A 19,250-nucleotide genomic window follows, 5' to 3' on the forward strand; every position below is an offset into this window, starting at 1 on the left:
ATTTCAATGAGTTCTTGAGCTTCTGCAGGCGTCTTCTTCAGATGAAGAGATCCTCCAGCAGAGCTGCCCAATGACATCTTGGACAGTTCAGACAGACTATCATAGAAGATACCTATGATGCTCCATTCAGAAAGCATGTCAGAAGGACACTTTCTGATCAATTGTTTGTATCTTTCCCAAGCTTCATAGAGGGATTCACCTTCCTTCTGTCTGAAGGTTTGGACTTCCACTCTAAGCTTACTCAATTTTTGAGGTGGAAAGAACTTTACCAAGAATGCATTGACTAGCTTTTCCCAAGAGTTCAGGCTTTCTTTAGGTTGTGAGTCCAATCATATCCTAGCTCTGTCTCTTACAGCAAAAGGGAATAGCATAAGTCTGTAGACCTCAGGGTCAACCCCATTGGTCTTGACAGTGTCACAGATTTGCAAGAATTCTGCTAAAAACTGATGAGGATCTTCCAATGGAAGTCCATGAAACTTGCAATTCTGTTGCAATAGAGAAACTAATTGAGGCTTAAGCTCAAAGTTGTTTGCTCCAATGGCAGGGATAGAGATGCTTCTCCCATAGAAGTCGGGAGTAGGTGCAGTGAAGTCACCCAGCACTTTCCTTCCATTGTTGGCATTGTTGTTGTTTTCGGCTGCTATGTCTTCTTCTTGTTTGAAGATTTCTGTTAGGTCCTCTCCAGAGAGTTGTGCTTTAGCTTCTCTTAGCTTTCGCTTCAAGGTCCTTTCAGGTTCAGGATCAGACTCAACAAGAATGCTTTTGTCTTTGCTCCTGCTCATATGAAAGAGAAGAGAATAAGAAAGTATGGAATCCTCTATGCGCGATGCAACTATGGCAAATCTTATATCAATTGGACCTCTGTAGCTTAAGTTATGGTCAATTAAGTGCAAAGAGGTCGGCTTGACAGCTTTCCGGTTCTTTCATTTCTTCATGAATTCTCCAACTTTTCATGCTTTCTTTCATCATTCCCTTGATCCAATCTTTGCCTCCTAAACCTTAAATCAGTTAACAAACATATCAAGGCATCTAATGGAATCAAGGTGAATTAAATTTATTTATTTTAAGACTTAAAAAGCATGTTTTCACTCTTAAGCACAATTAAAGGAGAATATACAAAACCATGCTAATTCATTGGGTAAATGTGAGAAAAGGTCTACAAAATACTCTAAATTCAATACAAGATAAACCGTCAAATTGGGGTTTATCAACCTCCCCACACTTAAACCTTAGCATGTCCTCATGCTAAACCAAGAATGAAATAAGGGATATGACACTTATTCAAAGCAAAGAAACTATATGCATGCAACTAAATGCAAAATGATTCTACCTACTTAGTTAAAAAAATAAATCAATCTCCAAGACATGCACAAGTCGGGCTTAAGATCATATAACGATTCATGAGTCCTACCAATTGAAGTATAAACATGAAGTTCACATAGACTTGCAAGAAGAACGCTCATGAAAGCCGGGAATCAAGGAATTGAACATCGAACCCTCACCGAAAGTGTTTGCACTCTAGTCGCTCGGTGTTTGGGGTTGATTCTCTCAATTCTCCCCTAATCATGCTTTCCAAGATTTGTTTTTCTTCTAACAATCAACAATTATTCAATGCATGCATACATGTATCATGAGGTCTTTTCTTTAGGTTGTAATGGGGCTAGGGTCAAGGTAGGATCATATATGGCTAGTGGACTTAGGATTTGAATCTTTGATTAACTTAAACTTTCCCACCTAACCTATATAATAACCTATACAATTAAGTACTAATCTAACTCCCCATTCCTCACTTTTTCGCATACTCATGCATTCTCTTTTGATTATCACACATATGCATTGATTTTATTTGAACTTTACTTTAGGGCATTTTGTCCCCTTTTATTGCTTTCTTTTTTTTCTTCTTTTTTTTCTTTCTTTTCTATTTTCATATATATCATTTTTTTCCTTTTGTTTTTCACATTTTTTTTCTAGAATATCAATGCATAAGGTTTTACATTTAATTAACACATGAGTATGTACCTGATGGAGTGCAGAAGCTGGTGAATTAAAAATTTATTAAAATGGTTGCGTTGCAAGTATAGTTCTTAACTCACCGAAAATCTGCCTATCAATTTAGAAATATGTCACTGAAAGTTTAAATTTAAATTACTGGGAGTTTTATGTCCCAGGTCGTCTCCCAACGAGTTGCAGAAAAGTGTGCTGTTTTATTAATCAGATATTCCAAAAAGAGTTGAGCTAAGTAAATTGGGAATTAAATTGAGGAATTTTAAATAATAGAAATAAAAGGCCTTGATTGGGAATTGATTGGTTAGAATCTCTATCATTGATGGTGTGATTGTAAGATTAATTTATAATTAATAGTTGTTCCGTTTGGTTATCTCTTACTAGGTAAGAGAAAGTCAAACAAGTGGAAATGCCAGATCTGTTCACAAGTTGCAACCCACTTAGTTTAAAGGGATTGGCATCGGTGACAGGATAGCAATCCAACATTCAACCCAATTACAAATTTTTCTTCCAATCCTTCTAACTCAAGAGTTCCTTTTTAATCAACTCCCCATCATGTAATGAAACTACTCACTCATTGTAAATAAAAAATCCATGGCATATGAAAGGGAATTAAAAGAAGACATGATTATTGGAATGGAAATTAAATTAAAAAGAAATAATCCTTGCATTAATTAATTATAAAAATATCTGAATGACAAAATTGAGCAAAACAAAGAACATGGAAGAATAAAACCAAGTTAAGAGAACAAACTAGAATGATGAAGTCTGGATGAGGAAATGACTCTTTTCAATGTTCCAATGCTAAGACCAATTGAAAATTAAAATTCTAAAAACTAGAGAGAAAAACCTAAGAGAGTGAAAAACTAGATCTAAAAACTACTCAATGAATGTGTCTCCGTTGTTTCTGCATATTCTCTAACTGCTGTTCCAGGCCGAAAACTAGGCCAAAATAGGGTCCAAAGTCGCTGGTTTCAGATTATGCAGTTTATGCAGATTGCGCATGTCACGCGATCGCGTCGTCCATGCGGACGCATCGTTGACGCTTTTCCTCTTCACGCGTTCACGTCGTCCACGCTACCGCGTCGCTTATGCTTTCCAATCCGCGCGGTCGCGCAAGCCATGCGGCCGCGTCTCTGCGATTTACGCTCCTTTGCGCGGTCGCGTGAGCCATGCGACCGCGTCACTTTTCGCTGGTTATCTCCTTCAATTCTTATGTTCTTTCCATTTTTGCTAGCTTCCTCTCCAATCTCCGTCTCATTCATGCCGTATAAAGCCTGAAACACTTGACACACAGATTACGGCATCGAATGAAATAAAGGAGAATTAAAAGTAAATAATTAAAGTCTCTAGGAAGCAATTTTCAAACATATGATAAATTCAGGAAGGAAATCTAAATGCATGCTAAATTGATGAATAAGTGGGTAAGAATCATGACAAAACCACACAATTAAACACAATATAAGCTATAAAATAGTGGTTTATCAACCTCCCCACACTTAAACATTAGCATGTCCTCATGCTAATTCGAAGGAGACAAGGAAATAAGTATGAATATGCAGAAACTCATGAAATGCAATGCAATCCTACATATATAAATAAATGCAACTATATGATTATTGTTCACTTGATCAAAAGTAAATAAGCTCTTCAAAACAATTACAAATCAAATTCCACTAATTCTATCATCATATAATAAAACCGATAAAAGTGCAAGAAGATAGCTTATGAAGGCCGGAAACATGAAAATTCAAGCATTGAACCCTCACTGATAAAGTATGTATGCTCTAATCTCTAGTGTATAGGGTAATCACTCTATTCTTTTCTAGTCATGCTTTCTAACTTTTGTTTTTTTCCTAACCAATCAACAACAGTTAATATACCAATGCAAACATCATGAGGTCTTTCCAGGGTTGTAATGGGGCCAAGGTGCAGGTAAGGATATACATATGGCTAAGTGAGCTTTATAACTTGAATCTTTAATTAACCTAAGCTCTCACCTGATATACATATATTCTATATACTTTTATATTCATGCCTAGCTACCCATAATTCCCTTTTTCAACCCATACTCATGTTTCAACCTTGTATTTTAATTCTATCATATGTGCATTGATCTTTGGATCCTGAATTTAACATTGGGGTAATTTTGTCCCCTTATTTATTGATTGATATTTATTTTTATTTTTTTTGAATAAATAAAGCTTATCAATGCACATAGATTTTTCATTCTTATATTTTCACATGAGTGGGTATCCAAATTTCCTTTAAATTTTTATGACACATTCCCTTAACAACTTTTGTTCCCACAATTTTCCATACTTAACTAGCACACACAATTCTATCTTAAGCTAACCAAAGATTCAATTTGGGATATGCAATTGTTTTTCAGCTTAAGGTTAGTAATGTGGTAAAATATAGAACAAATGGGGTTTTAAAGTCTCAAAGTGGTTAACAAGGGTAATTGAAAAGGGTAGGCTTGATTTGGATAAGTGATTTTAAACAAATAATGGCCTCAATCATGTGCAAGCATGTAAATATAATAAATATTGGACATATAAGATAAAACAAAATATAGATTACAATCATAGAGAAGTAAACACACAAGAATAACATAATTATGGTTAAATAATGTAACCATGCATAAAGGCTCAAATCTTTCACAGGTTGTGTGTTCTTTAGCTCAAACATCATGTTCCAAATACAACTCAAGCAGATTTATCATAAAAATTTTGAAAAAAATTAGTGAAAATTTATTCCAAAGATAGATTTTTGAAAGAAACTTATTGTCTTTTCAATCAAGTAGAACATGCATGCAACTATCCTAACCTATGCAATTTATTCTATTCTATAAAAGAAAGAAAAATCTAACTAAAATATCCTAATTATTGGTGTCAGAGAAGAGAATTTACCTCCGGAAGTCAGGTACTGACCGACCTCCCCACACTTAAGGCTTTGCACCGTCCTCGGTGCCATCTGTCAGGAACAGGGGTGGGCTGGTGGCAGTATCTCCACAGTCGGGATCATCATAGCTCCCAGTGCTGGTAAAAGAAGTGGAGTCCGGGGTGTCTGAGTCGCTGAAGCGTCCCTTGAGTAGCTCCTTGATGTGTTTGAATCGGCGCTCGTTACGGCGCTGTCTCATCTTTGCTTTCTGTTCATGCCGATCCAACTTTTCAAGTACCAGGTGGAGCAATTTCTCAGTGGTAGATGCTTGTGGTATTGAAGAAGGAATATCTTCAACCGGCTCAGGAGGCTGGCTTGTAGTGGCTGCGGAAAGTCTGAGGTATTTCCCGTTAGGGACATATTGATCATCCCGTGGAAGCATGGCTTTGGTGTCCCCAACTCTGCAGGAGACTCCGGCTACTGAGACAAGATTTGAGACCAAGGCGGGGAAAGGTAAGTTGCCCGCGATTTGTACATGCTCCATAGCATGCCGGATGTGTCTTGAGAGATTCAGAGGTTGGTCTGTAAGGATGCACCATAGTAGAACAACCATGTCCGCAGTGAAGGAGGACTCATGAGTGCACGGAAAGACGTAATGGGACATGATTTGTGTCTATACATGAGCCTCCAATGTAAGTGCGGAAGTCAAGATTCCCTTAGGGCGGTTGCGGTGGTATCCGTAGATCCAACGGCTGCCAGGTAAAGCAATGACTCTGAGAACAGAGTCCCAGTCAAATTGGTATCGCTGGCACTGAAGGGTGGCTTCTTGAAAAGCATCCATTCTTGCTGGAATAGGGGGAAGACTCAGAACTTGCTGAATGGCCTCTTCTGTAATGGGTATTTGCTTCTTCCGGACATAAACAGACTGCAGGGTCGGTATGTAAAAGTTGGAGTAGAACTCAACTACCTAAGAAAGATTGACCTACCTTGGCAGTCTCCATAGGAAACCCCATTGTCTTCGCTCAATTTGCGGCTCAACAAAGGTGGCAATATTGGGCGGGAGGATGAGAAGGTATTCATTGTTATAGTTCCTTTCTGCTAGGATAGGGAACATCTGCTCACAGTAGCGATTGGGAAATCGCGCAGTGTCCTTTGCTGGAAAGGCTTTCTCTTTGTCGTCAACCTTTATTATCCTCTTAACTCTTTTTGTTGAGGGTTTGACTACGGTTGAAGAAGGCTCTGCTACTAATGCTCTTTTAGTTCCTCTTCTTGCTGGTGGTTTGGAAGTAGCTTTCTCTTTTCCTTTCTTGGTGGCCATCCTGAAAGAAGGGAAGAGAAAGAAAATTAAATTCAAAGAGAGAGAGCAAGGAAGAGGGTAGTGTAAATGATAGTCAATGCACAATAAAGATAAATGGCATTAACACATGGTCCGGATTACATGTGAAAGGCTCATCAAAGGAAATATAGCAAGTGCATGGAGGACAATGGAATGCAGGCATGGGCATGAGTAGCATATATCAAACATTCAATGTCCAAGTTAGGTTACCATTTGTAACAAACCAACTATCACGTTTGTATTGACAATGAAATTTAATTAATAAAATATGAAAGGAAATTTGTGAAAAGCAAGCATTGCAGAGTAGAGTAAAGTAATGTAGAAAAGTGCATGGTGCTATATGGGCTTTTTCACAAACACATGGCATGCATGGTAAACAAGATATAAAAAGTGTGAAATTGAACATGCATGCAATCCCTTAAATAAGAGAAAAATAATTGTCAAACAATTTGCAATAATCCACAAGCATATAATGAGGAATGATAACTCAAAAGGTTTCTAACACTATGTAAAAGAAGAAGAAGGAAAAATAAAGATTTGAAAAGAAAAAGAAAAGAAAAAGAAAATAATAATATATATACATAATATAATAAGAATGATTGAAAAGAGAAGAAGGAAAAAGATGGTAAAACCTTGTTAATGGTGGTGAGAGAGAGAGAGTAAAAGGTGAGGTAGAAGGGGAAGGGGAAGAGAAGAAAGAAGGGGGGAAAAGAAAAAGTAGGGTTTGAAGGAGAGAAAGATAAGATAATTTGGCTTATTGGGTTGAGCTGTGCGGCGCATGCGACGCGGCTGCGGAAGGCACGCGTTCGCGTGGTTGCACGTCAGGAAAGACGACGCGATCGCGTCACTCACGCGGTCGCGTGACCCGGTTGCGCTGCTGGCGCGAGTGCAGCCTCGCTCCAGCATAACTCTCTGTTCGATTTATTTTAATTGCCAAAATTGGGTGACGCGATCGCGTGGGGCACGCGATCGCGTGAGTGTGCTTCAGAAGATGGAGGACGCGGCCGCGTGGGGCACGCGGTCGCGTGATAAGGATTGTGCTTCCAGCACCAATCCAGCACCACTCTCGCACAATATTTCATTGTGCACCCTTTTACGTCGAAAACCCAGGGCACGCGGCCGCGTGGGGCACGCGGTCGCGTGGGAGGCCATACTTCCCATTCGACGCGGACGCGTTAGCGACGCGGTCGCGTGGGTCGATATGTGCCGTTAGCATGCCTCTAGCCACGCTCCAACGTGACTCTTTGTTCACTTTTATTTTTCTGTACTCCTCCTGCCACGCGGACGCGTCGCTTGTGCGATCGCGTCGCGCGGCGAAATTTTTTTTTTTAAGAAAGATAAAGACATGTAATTGAAAGAGCACAAAAACACTAATAAAGAGAAGAGTCATTTAAAGAAGAAAAACTAAAAGTGAAGAGAAAAACGATCATACCGCGGTGGGTTGTCTCCCACCAAGCACTTTGCTTTAACGTCCATAAGTTGGATGCTCCACTAGCTCAGTCTGTTGCTATGTAGGGATCTTCCAGGCGGAAGATCTCAAGCTCCTTGCTTTTCTGCACCTTTTCACCATAGTATAGCTTCAGGCAGTGTCCATTAACTTTAATAAGTTCAGAACTTGAAGGATGGCTTAGGTGATAAACTCCGTACGGTTTAGCCTTCTCTATTCTGTATGGACCTTCCCATTTGGATCTCAACTTACCGGGTATGAGCCTTAGTCGAGATTTGTAAAGGAGAACAAAATCTCCAGGTTGGAACTCTCTCTTCTTGATGTTTTGATCATGCACAGCTTTCATCTTTTCCTTGTATATTCTGGAGTTCTCATAAGCTTCTAGGTGAAGGTTCTCCAGTTCCTGCAGTTGCAACTTTCTTTCAGCTCCAGTAGTCTCAATCCCCATGTTGCACTCTTTAACTGCCCAGAAGGCTCTGTGTTCGATTTCAACTGGGAGATGACAAGCTTTTCCATAAACTAAGCGGAAGGGGCTTATCCCAATGGGTGTCTTGTATGCTGTTCTATATGCCCACAATGCATCTTGTAGTCTGGTGCTCCAGTCTTTTCTGTGAGGCTTTACTATCTTTTGCAAGATACGTTTAATTTCTCTGTTTGACACCTCGGCTTGCCCATTAGTTTGGGGATGGTAAGCTGTTGTAACTTTATGGATTATCCCATGCTTCTTCATCAATCCTGTTAGTCTCCTGTTACAAAAATGGGTGCCTTGATCGCTCACGATTGCTCGTGGTGATCCAAAGCGGCATATAATATCGTTTCTCACAAAGGAAACGACAGTGTTAACATCATCAGTGCGGGTAGGAATTGCTTCCACCCATTTGGAAACATAATCTACAGCTAACAATATATAAAAGTATCCACTAGAATTTGGAAATGGACCCATGAAGTCAATGCCCCAAACATCAAAAATTTCACATAAGAGCATATATTGTTGAGGCATCTCATCCCTCTTGGATATGTTACCAAATTTCTGGCATGGGTGACAAGATTTACAAAACTCAGCAGCATCTCTAAAAAGAGTAGGCCACCAGAATCCACAGTCTAAGATCTTTTTAGCTGTTCGTTGGGGGCCAAAATGTCCTCCACTCTCAGATGAGTGGCAGGCCTCTAAAATGGACTGGAATTCTGATTGAGGTACACAACGTCTAATTATCTGGTCAGCGCCACATCTCCATAAATATGGGTCATCCCATATATAATATTTAGACTCGCTTTTCAGCTTGTCTCTTTGATGTTTAGAAAAATGTGGAGGAAATGTGCGGCTAACTAAATAATTAGCAACAGGTGCATACCAAGGGACTACCTCAGATACTGCTTGCAGGTTGTCAAAAGGAAAATTATCATCTATAGGAGTAGAATCATCCTTAATATGTTCAAGGCGACTCAAGTGATCTGCTACTAAATTTTGATTACCACTCCTATCCTTGATTTCTAAATCAAATTCTTGTAACAGCAGTATCCAACGTATAAGTCTTGGTTTGGATTCCTTTTTAGCCAGTAGATACTTTAGAGCTGCATGGTCCGAATACACTACTACTCTAGTACCAAGTAAATAAGCCCGGAATTTATCCATAGCAAAAACAATAGCAAGTAGCTCTTTCTCAGTAGTAGTATAATTGGACTGGGCAGTGTCTAAAGTCTTAGACGCATAGGCAATAACAAAAGGATCTTTACCTTCACGCTGAGCCAGTGTTGCTCCTACTGCATGGTTGGAAGCATCGCACATGATTTCAAATGGCTGGCTCCAATCGGGTCCTCTCACAATTGGAGCTTGAGTTAGAGCAGTCTTTAGCTTATCAAATGCTTGTTTGCAATCCTCACTGAACTCGAACTCAATATCCTTTTGTAGTAATCTGGATAAGGGAGGTGCCACCTTACTAAAGTCCTTAATAAATCTCCTGTAGAAACCTGCATGGCCAAGGAACGAATGGACTTCCCTCACAGAAGAGGGGTAAGGTAAACTAGAAATAACATTCACCTTTGCTGGGTCTACAGAAATACCATTATTAGATACCACATGTCCCAATACAATCCCTTGCTTTACCATAAAATGACATTTTTCGAAATTCAATACAAGGTTTGTATTAATACATCTATCTAATACTCTAGATAATCCATCTAAGCAAAGGTTAAAAGAATCACCATAAACGCTAAAGTCGTCCATAAAAACTTCCATACATTCCTCAATAAGATCAGAGAAAAGACTCATCATGCACCTTTAGAAAGTAGCTGGTGCATTGCACAAGCCAAAGGGCATTCTTTTATAAGCATAGGTCCCAAAAGGACATGTAAAAGTAGTCTTTTCCTGATCCTCAGGAGCTATATGAATTTGGAAATAACCTGTGTAACCATCTAAAAAGCAATAATGCGATTTACCTGACAGGCGATCCAGCATTTGATCAATAAATGGAAGTGGATAGTGATCCTTACGAGTAGCTTGGTTGAGACGCCTGTAATCAATGCAGACTCTCCATGCATTCTAAACTCTAGTTGCTATGAGCTCTCCATGCTCATTTTTCACGGTAGTGACTCCGGACTTCTTGGGCACCACTTGTACTGGGCTTACCCATTCACTGTCTGAAATGGGATATATGATACCAGCCTCCAATAATCTGGTCACTTCCTTTTTGACAACTTCCAAGATGGTAGGATTCAATCTTCTTTGTGGTTGACGGACAGGTCTTGCTCCCTCTTCTAAAAATATTCTGTGCTCGCATACTTGAGGGTTGATTCCCATTATGTCTGCCAAACTCCACCCAATTGCCTTCTTATGCTTCCTCAACACATCAAGTAGCTGTTCTTCTTGTTGAGAAGTCAGTTCTCTTGCAATAATAATCGGAAACTTCCCCTCATCCTCAAGGTAAGCATATTTGAGATGTGGAGGGAGAGGTTTCAATTCTAACTTTTGATCATGGGTAGGCTCTGGGTTATCTGGGGCTTGTGAAAATGGCGAAGTGTTTTCATTGTCAGTTAAGAGGGTTCCCACACTTGGACCTTGTCCCGTATGCCTCTCTTCAAACTCTTCCTTTTGAATTTCAGCCACACTTTCGTCTATAACATCACACTGGAAGATGGAACAATCTTCTGGGGGGTTGTCAATGATTCCATTCAGATTGAAGATTACTATGCGGCCATCTATTTCAAAGGAGTATGTTCCTGAAAAAGCATCCAATTTGAATTTTGATGTCTTCAGGAATGGTCTTCCAAGTAGGATTGATGATGGCTTATCTGAATCATTATGGGGCATCTCCAAGATATAAAAATCAATGGGAAATGTGAGCCCTTTAATATTCACCAAAACATCTTTAGCAACTCCAGCCACTGTAATAATGCTTTTATCTACTAACACAAAATGAGCTGCCGACCTTTTTAAAGGAGGGAGCCTTAAAACATCATATATAGACAAAGGCATTATACTGACACATGCTCCTAAATCACACATGCAATCATGAATTACTACACCACCAATAGTACAACTAACTATGCAAAGACCTGGATCACTACATTTCTCAGGTAATCCTCCCATTAAAGCAGATATAGAACTACCTAAAGGAATAGTTTCTAATTCATTAATTTTATCTTTATGGATACATAAGTCTTTTAGAAACTTTGCATATTTAGGTACTTGCTGAATAACATCAAAAAGGGGAATAGTTACCTCAACCTTTTTGAATATTTCTACCATTTTAGGATCAGGTTCCAGCTGCTTCCTAGGCTTCATTACAAGTTGTGGAAATGGAATGGGAGTAGTGTTTTCTGTGGTGCTTGCACCTTTTTGTGCTTCTTCCTATGCTTGAGCTATTTCTTCTTCAATTGTGTCCTGTATATCCTCTTCCTCTTCAACATCTTCGATTTCCACCACCTCTTCAGCTGAGGCGTATTCTGGTGAGCTTGGTTCCTCCTGATTCCTTTCTTGCAGTATGGTTCCGGACCTCAGGGTGATGGCATTAATGCCTCCCTTTGGATTGGATAATATTTGAGAGGGGATTCCAGTGGTGCTTGAAGGTTGGCTACTGGAATTTTGTGCTGAACCAAGTTGTGTCATAAAAGCTTGCAGAGTAGAGGTGAAACCATTCAGATTGGCGTTAATACTGTTCACAATGGTATTTTCCATGGCCAGTTGTCTTTTCTCAAAAGCTTTTAATAATTCTTCATTAGAAGATACAGAAGAATGAGTAATTTGAGAGGTTTGCTGCTGATTGTTCGGTGGTCCTTGGTTTTGCCTCAGGTGAGGTGCTCAGTAAGGTTGATTTTGCTACCTATTGTTGTAATTATTCCACCTCTGATTTCCCTGATTATCTCTGCCTCCCCTATTATTGTTGTCCCTCCAATTCTGGTTTGAATTGTCCTGCCATCCATGGTTATTATTTCCACTTTGATTGTACCCTTGGTTGGGACGGTCGTAGAAGTTGTGAGTGGATGCCACCATGTTGTCTTCTTGTTGGAGCTGCGGGTATTCATCAGTGTAATGGCTGTAATTAGCACAAATTCTGCAAATTCTTTGTGGGACTAGTTGTTGGTTTTGCTGCGGTTGAGTTTGCTGAGCTTGTTGATTTAACTGCATTTGCTTAAGCAGGTTGGTAATTTCACAGATGCTTCGATTTAGAGTAGCAGTTTCTATGCTAGAAGATACTTCTGCAATGGCCCTTGAATGGCCTTGCTTCTGTCTGTGGTTCCGAGTAGATTCAGCTAAATCACTGATCAATTGCCAAGCTTCATCAGTGGTCTTGTACTTTTTCATAGACCCATTGCTGGCACTTTCCAATGTGGTCTTATCTTGGGGCCTCATACCTTGTGTGACATAGCTGAGTAGCACGATCTTGTCAATCATATGGTAGGGGCATGCTTCCAGAAGATTATTGAAGCGTTCCCAGTATTCAAAGAGAGTTTCATTGTCATCCCGAACAATTGTAGAGATATCATTCCTCAGTTTATCAGTAACTTCAGATGGGAAGAATTTCTCCAGGAACTCCTTTCTGAGTGTATACCAGTTGGATACGTTTGTTAGAGGTTGAGTGTAGTACCACTCTCTTGCTTTTCCCTCAAGAGAGAACGGAAAAGCTTTCAGCAGAATTGAAGTTTCATCAGCGCCATCACGCCTGACAGTAGAACAGGCTGACTGGAAATCTCTCAAATGCTTGATAGGCTCTTGAGCAGGTAGGCCATGAAACTTCGGCATCAAATTTAGCAGTGCGGTCTTTATTTCAAAATCTGTAGCTACCGCTGGATGATGCGCTTGAAACGGTTGCAGTGTAAAATCAGGAGCTCCTTCCTCCTGAATGGTAATTCTTCTAGCTGCCATGTTTTCTGCACGTAAAACAACCGAATCAGTAGAACGGGGGCTGGTTTCTTCCTCAGATTCACTTTCAGATCTGCCCTTAGAGCAGACTAACCTACGCTGTTCTCGCCCTATTCGTGAAATTGTTCTTTCAATTTCAGGATCGAATATTAGCAAGCGCGGATTAGGAGGTGAACGTGTCATTTGACAGAAGAAATACGGAGCTTATAGTAGCAAAATTAAATAAAATGCAAACAAATAAATTCTAATTAATAAAATAAGCACTCTATTGCAACTCCCCGGCAATGGCGCCAAAAATTAATGGAGTGCAGAAGCTGGTAAATTAAAAATTTATTAAAATGGTTGCGTTGCAAGTATAGTTCTTAACTCACCGAAAATCTGCCTATCAATTTAGAAATATGTCACTGAAAGTTTAAATTTAAATTACTGGGAGTTTTAAGTCCCAGGTCGTCTCCCAACGAGTTGCAGAAAAGTGTGCTGTTTTATTAATCAGATATTCCAAAAAGAGTTGAGCTAAGTAAATTGGGAATTAAATTGAGGAATTTTAAATAATAGAAATAAAAGGCCTTGATTGGGAATTGATTGGTTAGAATCTCTATCATTGATGGTGTGATTGTAAGATTAATTTATAATTAATAGTTGTTCCGTTTGGTTATCTCTTACTAGGTAAGAGAAAGTCAAACAAGTGGAAATGCCAGATCTGTTCACAAGTTGCAACCCACTTAGTTCAAAGGGATTGGCGTCGGTGATAGGATAGCAATCCAACATTCAACCCAATTACAAATTTTTCTTCCAATCCTTCCAACTCAAGAGTTCCTTTTTAATCAACTCCCCATCAAGTAATGAAACTACTCACTCATTGTAAATAAAAAATCCATGGCATATGAAAGGGAATTAAAAGAAGACATGATTATTGGAATGGAAATTAAATTAAAAAGAAATAATCATTGCATTAATTAATCATAAAAATATCTGAATGACAAAATTGAGCAAAACAAAGAACATGGAAGAATAAAACCAAGTTAAGAGAACAAACTAGAATGATGAAGTCTTGATGAGGAAATGACTCTTCTCAATGTTCCGATGCTAAGACCAATTGAAAATTAAAATTCTAAAAACTAGAGAGAAAAACCTAAGAGAGTGAAAAACTAGATCTAAAAACTACTCAATGAATGTGTCTCCGTTGTTTCTGCATATTCTCTGACTCTAGTCTGCTGTTCCGGGCCAAAAACTGGGCCGAAATAGGGTTCAAAGTCGCTGGTTTCAGATTCTGTAGTTTATGCAGATCGCGCATGTCACGCAATCGCGTCGTCCATGCGAACGCGTCGCTGGCGCTTTTCCTCTTCACGCGTTCGCGTCGTCCACGCTACCGCGTCGCTTATGCTTTCCAATCCGCGCGGCCGCGCAAGCCATGCGGCCGCGTCACTGCGATTTACGCTCCTTCGCGCGGTCGCGTGAGCCATGCGACCGCGTCACTTTTCGCTGGTTATCTCCTTCAATTCTTATGTTCTTTCCATTTTTGCTTGCTTCCTCTCCAATCTCCGTCTCATTCATGCCCTATAAAGCCTGAAACACTTGATACACAGATTACGGCATCGAATGAAATAAAGGATAATTAAAATTAAATAATTAAAGTCTCTAGGAAGCAATTTTCAAACATATGATAAATTTAGGAAGGAAATCTAAATGCATGCTAAATTGATGAATGAGTGGGTAAGAATCATGACAAAACCACATAATTAAACACAATATAAACTATAAAATAGTGGTCTATCAGTACCCGATTCCCAAATATAAGAGTTCAAAACAAAACACATCCTTTTACCTCAACCAATGTCCCTCCCAAGTTTCCCATACTTGAATGATGCTCACACACACTAGCCTAAGCTAATCAAAGATCCAAATAAAGGACATTTATTGTTTTTCGCTTTAAGGCTTGTAATGTGCTAAAATTGAGAATAAGTGGGTTAAGCGTAGGCCCAAAATTGGTTACAATGGAGAGTAAAAGGTAGGCTATTTGGGTAAGTGAGCTAATGAAATGATGGCTTCACTCATATAAATGCATGAATACACAAAATAATGGAGATAAAGAATCAAACAAATCAAAGATTACATTCATAGAAAGAGAATAATGCACACAAGAAGGACGATAAGTGGTTATAAGATGTAAGCACGCATTTAGGCTCAAAACTCACATGCTTGTGTGTTCTTAGCTCAAAAACCATGTTCCAAAATACATTCTTTCAAGCAAGTTCCACAAATTTTCTTTTTCAAATTGGTAGGGTGCCCTAAAACAATTTCTTGGAAAGGAAATCATCACCCTAACCAAGTAGTCCTAATAAGAAAGAAGTGGTAAAAATATGTACAAATTCTAACTAACATGCAACCTATCATGCAATGCAATAGCTAATCTAACAAAGAAAATAAAAAATTTGGTGTTGAAAAGGAAATTTTTTTTACCCATGGAGATCAGTCGAACGACCTCTCCACACTTGAAGATTGCACCGTCCTCGGTGCATGCAAAGAAGAGCAAGGTGGATGGATTGCTACAATTGATGAGCTCCTCAAACGGTTGTGCAGATGACTTGTTTGTTGCCCCATTTAACAGCTTTTTCTTTCTCCCTTCTTGGTGGCCAATGATGAGCGGATAATTTGTACCCTTTTTGGCATTGTTTTTAGTATGTTTTTAGTAGTTTTAGTTAAGTTCTTAGTATATTTTTATTAGTTTTTAGTTAAAATTCACTTTTCTGGACTTTACTATGAGTTTGTGTGTTTTTCTGTGATTTCAGGTATTTTCTGGCTGAAATTGAGGGACCTGAGCAAAAATCTGATCCAGAGACTGAAAAGGACTGCAGATGCTGTTGGATTCTGACCTCTCTGCACTCGAAGTGGATTTTCTGGAGCTACAGAAGCCCAATTGGCGCGCTCTCCACGACGTTGGAAAGTAGACATCCTGGGCTTTCCAGCAATATATGATAGTCCATACTTTGCCCAAGATTTGATGGCCCAAACCGGCGTTCAAAGTCACCCTCAGAAATTCCAGCGTTAAACGCCGGAACTGGCACCTAAATGGGAGTTAAACGCCCAAAATGGCATAAAAGCTGGCGTTTAACTCCAAGAAGAGTCTCTACACGAAATTGCTTCATTGCTCAGCCCAAGCACACACCAAGTGGGCCCGGAAGTGGATTTTTATGTCATTTACTCATCTCTGTACACCCTAGGCTACTAGTTTTCTATAAGTAGGACCTTTTGCTATTGTATTAGATATCTTTTGATCATGCTTTGATGATTAAACCCTCTTTGGGGGAGGCTGGCCATTCGGCCATGCCTAGACCTTGTTCTTATGTTTTTCAACGGTGGAGTTTCTACACACCATAGATTAAGGTGTGGAGCTCTGCTGTACCTCGAGTATTAATGCAATTACTATTGTTCTTCTATTCAATTCCGCTTGTTCTTTGTCCAAGATATCACTTGTTCTTCAACTTGATGAATGTGATGATCCGTGACACTCATCATCATTCTCACCTATGAACAAAGTGACTGACAACCACTTCTGTTCTACAAGCAAACAAGGCTCTAGTGTTTATCTCTTGGATTCCTGATACACGATGCATGGTTGATCGCCTGACAACCGAGTGCTCGCCTGACAAATGAGCCAGCCATTCCGTGAGATCAGAGTCTTCGTGGTATAGGCGAGAACTGATGGCGGCATTCAAGAGAATCCGGAAGGTCTAACCTTGTCTGTGGTATTCTGAGTAGGATTCAATGATTGAATGACTGTGACGTGCTTCAAACTCCTAGCAGGCGGGGCGTTAGTGACAGACGCAAAAGAATCACTGGATTCTATTCCGGCCTGACCGAGAACCGACAGCTGATTAGCCATATGCTGTGACAGAGCATAGGAACATTTTCACTGAGAGGATGGGAGGTAGCCACTGACAACGGTGAAACCCTTGCATAAGCTTGCCATGGAAAGGAGTAAGAAGGATTGGATGAAGACAGTAGGAAAGCAGAGAGACTGAAGGGAAAGCATCTTCATACGCTTATCTGAAGTTCCTACCAGTGAATTACATAAGTACCTCTATCTTTATCTTTATGCTTCATTCATATATCACTATACCCATTTGAGTCTGCCTGACTAAGATTTACAAGGTGACCATAGCTTGCTTCATACCAACAATCTCCGTGGGATCGACCCTTACTCGCGTAAGGTTTATTACTTGGACGACCCAGTGCACTTGCTGGTTAGTTGTGCAAAGTTGTGTTTATGCCATGGTATTGAGCACCAAATTCTTGGGGCCATTACTAGGGATTATTTGAGTTCTGAAAAGTAGTGATCACAATTTCGCACACCAAGTTTTTGGCGCCGTTGCCGGGGATTGTTTTGTGTATAGACAACTGACGGTTCATCTTGTTGCTTAGATTAGGTATTTTTTCTTCAGAGTTCTTAAGAATGAATTCTAGTGTTTCAAGGTGATGTTCTTATCATCACCAAAGCTGATTGATCTTCATCAATTTAGCTCTTGAATGCAATGTCCTGCTGAAGCTTGGCTAGCCATGTCTAATTCCTTTAGACTGAAGCTTTAGACTAACATTGCATGATTCCTGGAATTCGCATTAAGAATTTTGATACATTTATTTTCTTTTCATATAATTTTCGAAAAAAGCACAAAAAAAAATTTCAAAATCATAAAAACCAAGAATATTTTATGTTTCTTGTTTGAGTCTAGTGTCTAATTTTAAGTTTGGTGTCTTGCAATGCATTGTTTATTTGATCTTGGTTCTATTTTTCAAGTCAATAGTACAGGGAACTGAAGATTCAGAACATGCAGCAGAGGAATTACACAGAAAAAGCTGGGCGTTCAAAACGCCCAGTGAAAGAAGGACAGACTGGCGTTTAAACGCCAGCCAGGGTGCCTGGTTGGGCGTTTAACGCCCAAAAAGGTAGTGCATTGGGCGTTAAACGCCAGAATGTGCACCATTCTGGGCGTTTAACGCCAGGATGGCACAAGGGGGAGGATTTTGTTTTCAAATCAATTTTTTTCAAGTTTTCAAAGTTTTTCAAAATCAAATCTTTTTCAAATCATATCTTTTCAATAAAATGTTTTCAAAATCAATTTCTTTCCTTTTTCAAAGATACTTGCTAACAATTAATGATTTGATTGAACATTTCAAGTATGTTGCCTTTTCTGTTGAGAAAGGTTTAATGTTTGAATCATATCTTTTCTTGTTAGGCAAGTCATTAATTTTTTTCAAATCTTTTTTTAAAATTGTTTTCAAATCATATTTTCTCAATCACATATTTTTAGAATCAATCATATCTTCTTAACCTCATCTTTTTCAAAATAGCTTTCAATCAAATCTTTTTGACTTCTAATTTCAAAATCTTTTTCAAAAATCACTTGATTTCTTTCCCACTCTTATTTTCGAAAATTAATTAGTGTTTTTCAAAATGTTTTCAATTTCTTTAACTTAATTTTCGAAAATTCTCTTCCCCTCTTCCCACATCCTTCTATTTATGGAGTACCACTCCTTCTCAATGCACAATTCGAACTCTCTCTGATTAAGTTCGAATTCTTCTACCTCCTTCTTCTATTTTTCTGTTCTTCTGACACCTCAAGGAATCTCTATACTGTGACATAGAGGATTCCACATTGTCTTGTTCTCTTCTCTTTCATATGAGCAGGAGCAGAGACAAAGGCATTCTTGTTGAAGCTGACCCTGAACCTGAAAGGACCTTGAAGTGAAAGCTAAGAGAAGCTAAGGCACAACTCTCTGTAGAGGACCTAACAGAAATCTTCAAAGAAGAAGAACCCATGGCAGCCAAAAACAACAACAATGCAAACAATGCAAGGAAGGTGCAAGGTGACTTTACTGCACCTACTCCCGACTTCTATGGGAGAAGCATCTCTATCCCTGCCATTGGAGCAAACAACTTTGAGCTTAAGCCTCAATTAGTTTCTCTAATGCAACAGAATTGCAAGTTTCATGGACTTCCATTGGAAGATCCTCATCAGTTTTTAGCTGAATTCTTGCAAATCTGTGACACTGTCAAGACTAATGGGGTAGACCCTGAGGTCTACAGACTTATGCTATTCCCTTTTGCTGTAAGAGACAGAGCTAGGACATGGTTTGACTCACAACCTAAAGAAAGCCTGGACTCATGGGAAAAGCTAGTCAATGCCTTCTTGGCAAAGTTCTTTCCACCTCAAAAATTGAGT

At 39.3% G+C, this 19,250-nt stretch overlaps 1 non-coding gene across 1 annotated transcript; it reads left to right on the forward strand.

The window, feature by feature from the left end:
* The first annotated feature begins 131 nt into the window (after nucleotides 1–131).
* Nucleotides 132–239, forward strand: LOC130983844 (small nucleolar RNA R71). Its single transcript, XR_009087816.1, has one exon. It is a non-coding gene; the product is annotated as a small nucleolar RNA R71 (small nucleolar RNA).
* Nucleotides 240–19,250: the final 19,011 nt, after the last annotated feature.

The sequence above is a fragment of the Arachis stenosperma genome, chromosome 5 (genome assembly GCF_014773155.1).
Source record: "Arachis stenosperma cultivar V10309 chromosome 5, arast.V10309.gnm1.PFL2, whole genome shotgun sequence".
NCBI classification, from domain to species: domain Eukaryota; kingdom Viridiplantae; phylum Streptophyta; class Magnoliopsida; order Fabales; family Fabaceae; genus Arachis; species Arachis stenosperma.